The sequence below is a fragment of the Balaenoptera musculus genome, chromosome 17, assembly GCF_009873245.2.
Source record: "Balaenoptera musculus isolate JJ_BM4_2016_0621 chromosome 17, mBalMus1.pri.v3, whole genome shotgun sequence".
In the NCBI taxonomy this organism is placed as follows: Eukaryota; Metazoa; Chordata; class Mammalia; order Artiodactyla; family Balaenopteridae; genus Balaenoptera; species Balaenoptera musculus.
This window is the reverse complement of record NC_045801.1, coordinates 56,376,737-56,382,736: the sequence shown is the minus strand read 5'-3', so window position 1 is coordinate 56,382,736 and position 6,000 is coordinate 56,376,737.

Here is a 6,000-nt window from a genome sequence, read left to right as displayed (position 1 = left end):
GAAAGTTAAGAAGCACCTGAATTTCAAATGCTTACTTCTCAACTGTTTGTTCTAAAGAGTTTGTTTAGAACTTAGGACAGCCTGATCTGGATTTTTTAGGCTAGCTCCAAAATGTTTTTTAAACCTACAAATAAATTAATATAGTGTTTATTGCAACTCCAAGCTTGAAAGGAAATAGGTGCTGGATGAGGATTCTGGCCCAGTGGTAAGAGAGGGGTCTGGGGCAGGGGAGAATGGAATTTAGGGCCCAAAGAGGAAGACTGCCTCTGGTCTTGGTGGCCGAGAAGCAGAGGCTGACGAAGACTGTTTATCAGTAGCCTCTGAGATGAACTTTGGAGAAGTATGAGCCTGTGACCAAGAAGAGAAATAGCAGTTGAAACTGTACCTACAGCTTAGCACTTGCATTTCCTTAAAGTGTTAAGGGTGCCATGTTTGACTTAATCTATAGGAATGAATAATCAGCGATTACTAAATAGGTTATAAATCCCTTATAAATAGATACATGCTTAAAGAACTACTGCAGAAATGTACATTCAATTTTAATCTCTAAGAATTACCTACCCCTCCCTCCCAAGCAAGTTGTCCACTAATAGAAGGAGAAGGCGGCCAGTTGAGAGACCATGTGCACAGTTGGAACCACACAGAATTGTCTGGCTCTGGCTTCCAGCATCCCCATCTGTCAGCTGTAATCACATGGCTACCATCTTTGATTACCTAACATGGAATAACAGTAGTTTTAAGCACATAGTAGGTTCCTAATGAATGCCAGATATTAGGGTTAGCTTTTTTTTTTTCTCCTAGAGTTAAACGCTGTAGCTAGATGTCTCCTAATGCCCATTTTATCGTTTTAATGTAAGCAATGATTAACCATAGTTTGTAAAGGAGTGCTTTCCCTTTTTGACAGAAGACTTAAGAATGACTTTAGGGCTCCTCTGAGAACAGGGAAACCATGAAGAAAAGGCTTTCAGGGGAGATCAAGACAAAGCCTGCCTCACACTGTTACTCTCTGGCCTCACACTGTACTGCAAAGGAAAAGGCAGGGCTTAGGACTTGACACTTCCAGATCTTTCTATTGGGAGAAAGAAATTATGATGGGAAAGAGACAGTACTTACAAAAGTGAGAACAGAGAGTGTCTTAAGGAAATGTCTTTACATTGCAGATTAAAGAATGGATACCCATCATCCTTTGTCATCCTGACCTTACATATTCCTTAAATTTCTATCCTGACATTGCTGCTCAAGGTTCGTGGCTGTAAAAGTGATGTGAGGATGTGTTACTCATCATGTTGACCGAGATTCCTTAGGTTCACTTTTTCCCTCTTCTGCCTTTATCACTTCCATAGAATACAATGCTCACAAGCTCAAGTTTGAAGTAAGTGTCAGAGAAAACCGAGTGTTTCATTATCAGCCAACAAACAAAAATTCAAGATTGAAAAAGGAAGGTGTACACAGTTATGGAGAGTTTTACTTGCAGGAGGAGCTAGTTGCTCGCTCTCCAAAGTCAGAAAGGTATGAAAAGCTTTCCGGGGCTAAAGCATTGCTGTCATTTCTTTCTCCATTCCTACGCTCTCAACGTTTTTTCAGCAAATAGACTTTTCTGCTCTCAATCCTGTATCCTCCCTGGAGTGGAGGCATATCTCGTTATGGAGGCACGCAAGATGACAGGGAGGGGGAATTCAGTATACTGTGGCTTTTTCTTTGAACCAGAAGCCCATTTAGGACTGGAGGAATATGCACTGTTTGCTTGACTTTCTTCCTCAGTCTGCCTAAGGTTACTTATCTGGAAAATGCGGATATTAAAAGTAGCTCTTATTATTCTCTGAAAGACTCAGCTATTTACCTATTCCTACTTCACCAGGAAGAAGGAGCATTTAGTTTCTGCTGAACTCTTTTCCCTTCCTTACTCTCAAAGAGAACACCTTCTAGAGAGGAATGCTAGGGAGGACTAGGGAGAGTGAGGGCTCCCCGAAGTTTCCGTACACTTGGCAGTGATCAACCCTACTATTCTGAACAGGCAATAAAACTCCTGGAATTTGAGATGTTGCTTGTGTGGTTGGTGGTCACACTCTCAGTGGAGACTCAAACATATTGGTTGGCGGATGAAAAAAAGTACAAGCATGTAGCCTGAAGGAAAGGCAGACCTTGGAGATTTCACAGCAATTCACATAGAAGAATTCCCAGAGGCAAAAGCCATAAAATAAACCATCACTCCAAGAGGTCTTGTAAAAACAGCAGTTGGTTTTAGAAATATTTTATCCCAAATTCCACCAAAGTGCACATGGTATTTCCTGTTTCTGGAGACGCAGAAGAAAATTAAGCCCTGTTTGAAAGAAAGCAAGCAGAGCCAGATGTTGGTGTTGGTAATGATCTGCAGAGCCTAACACTCATGTGGCAGCAGTCGGGGGAAATGTACGACAGCTGTCTGAAGCCATGGGAGCTTAATTTCTCTTGGCTAGAAAAGAAACAAAGTGTAGAGGCTGTTTTGTTTATAAATACAATGGACAGCTGAGCCCAAGAGACATTATTTTGGTTTGTAGAGCCAGTAACAGCAATTTTACATATTATTTATATTCCTTTGACATACTTTGTCCAAATCACTTATTCAAGAATGTTCAGTATCCAACCAACTATAATGCCATTCTAAAGTGATTTTTTTTTCCAGAAAATACTAGACTATTAGATTTTAAAACCAATTATAGGCAATTTGATAGTAGTTTGCTTTGTCTATATTAGTAATTAGAATTTGGTTCTGAAAATACGTGATTGGGCTTCTTGATAAAAAGAGCCTTGGGTATATAGGAGTGATTACAGTCTACTTTATCTTTTGCTATACCCCACCTTGATTCTTCTGCTTTGGTCAAACTGGTTTGCTCCTCATTGCTTCACATCCTTTGTACTTTGTTGCTTTAGTGTTTCACTGTTTTATTTTGTTTTGTTTTTTATTCCCTGTGTTATTTAATTATATTCAATTGACTTTTATGCTGATAACATTTTCCCACTTTAACAATTTATTTATTTCCTCTCTTTTAAAAAACTGAAGTATAATTGACCTAGAACACTATGTTAATTCCAGGTACATAACATAGTGACTCAATATTTCTATACATTACAAAATAATCACCAGGATATGTCTAGTTACCATCTGTCACCATACAAAGTTGTTACAATACTATTGACTATATTCCCCATGCTCGACATTTTATCCCCATGACTCATTTATTTGTAACTGGCTGTTTGTACCTCTTAATCTCCCTCACCTATTTCACTTATCCCTCCACCCCTACTCCTCTGGTGACCACCTGTTTGTTCTCTGTATCTGTGAGTTCATTTCTGTTTTGTTATGCTTATTCATTTGTTTTGATTTTTGGATTCCACATATAAGTGAAATAATATGGTATTTGTCTTTCTCTATGTGATTTATTTCACTTAGCATAATACCCTCTAGGTCCATTCATGTTGTTGCAAATGGCAAGATTTCATTCTTCTCTATGGCTAATATTTTACTGTATGTGTGTGTGTATATATATATATATATACATATATATATATATATCACATCTTTTGCATTCATCGATCAATGGACATTTAGGTTGCTTCCTTATCTCAGCTGTTGTAAATAGTGCTGCAATGAACAAAGGGATGCATATATCTTTTTGAATTAATGTTTTTGTTTTCTTTGGAAAAACACTCAGAAGTGGAATTGCTGGATCATATGATAGTTCTATTTTTTATTTTTTCTGGAACCTCCATATTGTTTTCCATAGTGGTCATACCAATTTGCATTCCCACAAACAGTGCACAAGGATTCCCTTTTCTCTACATCCTTGCCAACACTTTTTATTTGTTGTCCTTTTAATAATTGTCTATTCACATCCTCTGCTCATTTTTTAATCAGTTTTTTTTAATGTTGATTTGTATGGGTTCTTTGTTTATTTTGGATATTAACCCCTTATCAGATATGACACTTGCAAATATCTCTCCTATTCATTAGGCTGCCTCTTAGTTTTGTTGAGAGTTTCCTTTGCTGTGCAAAAGCTTTTTACTTTGATATAGTTCCATTTGTTTATTTTTGCTTTTGTTTCCCTTGCCTGAGGAGACATATCCAAAAAAATATTGCTAAGACTGATGTCGATAGCGTACTGCCTATGTTTTTTTCTAGGTATTTTATGGGTTCAGGTCTTACATTTAAATCTTTAATCCATTTTGAGTTTATTTTTCCATATGGTATGAAAAAGTAGTCCAGTTTGATTCTTTTGCATGTAGCTGCCCAGTTTTCCCAGTATTATTATTGAAAATTCAGTCTCTTCCCCATTGTATATTCTTACTTCCTTTGTCGTAGATGAATTGTCCACAGAGTGTGGGTTCATTTCTGGGCTCTCTATCCTGTTCTATTGAACTATGTATCTGCTTTTGTACCAGTACCATGTTGTTTTGACTACTATAACTTTGTAGTATGATTTGAAATCAGGTAGCTTGATACCTCTAGCTGTGTTCTTCTTTCTCAAGATCGCTTTGGCTATTTGAAGTCTTTTGAGTTTCCACGCAAATTTTAGAATTATTTGTTCTCATTCTGTGAGAAATGCCACTAGTTTTTAAATAAGGATTGCATTGAATCTGTAGATTGCCTTGGGAAGTATGACATTTTAACTATTAATTCTTCCAATCCATGAGCATGGTATATCTTTCCATTTGTTGTCTTGTCTTCAACTTCTTTCATCAATGTCTTGTAATTTCTGAGTACAGGTCTTTTATCTCCTTGGTTAGATTTATTCCTAGGTATTTTATTCTTTTGGATGCAGTTGTAAATGGAATTGTTTTCTTAATTTCTCTTTTTGATTGTTAGTCATTAGTGTATGGAAATGCAACAGATTTCTGTAGATTACTTTTGTATCCTGCAACTTTACTGAATTCATTTATTCTAATAGTTTTTTGGTGGTGTCTTTAGGATTTTCTTTATTTAATATCATGAAATATCATGAAAATAGTGACGGTTTTACTTGTTCCTTTCCAGTTTGGACTCTTTTTATTTCTTTTTCTTGTCTCATTGCTGTTGAATAAAAGTGGCAAGAGTGGGCATGCTTGTCTTGTTCCTGATCTTAGAGGAAATGCTTTCAGCTTTTCACCATTGAGTATAATGTTGGCTGTGGGTTTCTCATATATGGCCTTTATTATGTTGAGGTATATTCCCTCAATACCCACTTTGTTGAAAGTTTTTATCATAAATGAATGTTGAATTTTATCAAAAGCTTTTTCTGCATTTATTGAGATGATCATATGATTTTTTTTTCTTCAGTTTGTTAATGGATATACCACATTGATTAATTTGCAGGAATTGAACCCTCCTTGTATCCCTGGGATAAGTCCCACTTAATCATGATGTATGATCCTTTTAAGGTATTCTTGAATTTGGTTTGCTAATATCTTGTTGAGGGTTTTGCCTCTATGTTCATCTGTGATATTGTCCTGTAATTTTCCTTTTTTTTTTGTGGTATCTTAACTAGCTTTGGTACCAAGGTGACACTGGCCTCAGAATAAGTTCAAGAGTGTTCTTTCCTCCACAATTTTTTGGAATGGTTTGAGAAGGATGGTATTAGCTCTTTAAATGTTTGGTGGAATTCACCTTTGAAGGCATCTGGTCCTGGACTTTTGTTTTTTGGGACTTTTTAAAAATTATTGATTCAATTTAATCAGTCTCTTTATATTTTCTATTTTTTCTGATTCAGTCTTAGGCGATTGTACATTTTTAAGAATTTATCCATTTCTTCTAAGTTGCCCATTTTATTGGCATATACTTGTTTATAGTAATCTCTTATGATCGTTTGTATTTCTGTGGTGTTGGTTGTAACTTCTCTTTCATTTCTGATTTTACTTATTTGAGCCTTCTCGCTTTTTTCTTGATGAGTCTGGCTAAAGGTTTATCAATTTTGTTTATCTTTTCAAAGAACCAGCTCTTAATTTCCTTGATCTTTTCTACTACTTTAAAAAATCTCTATTTCATTG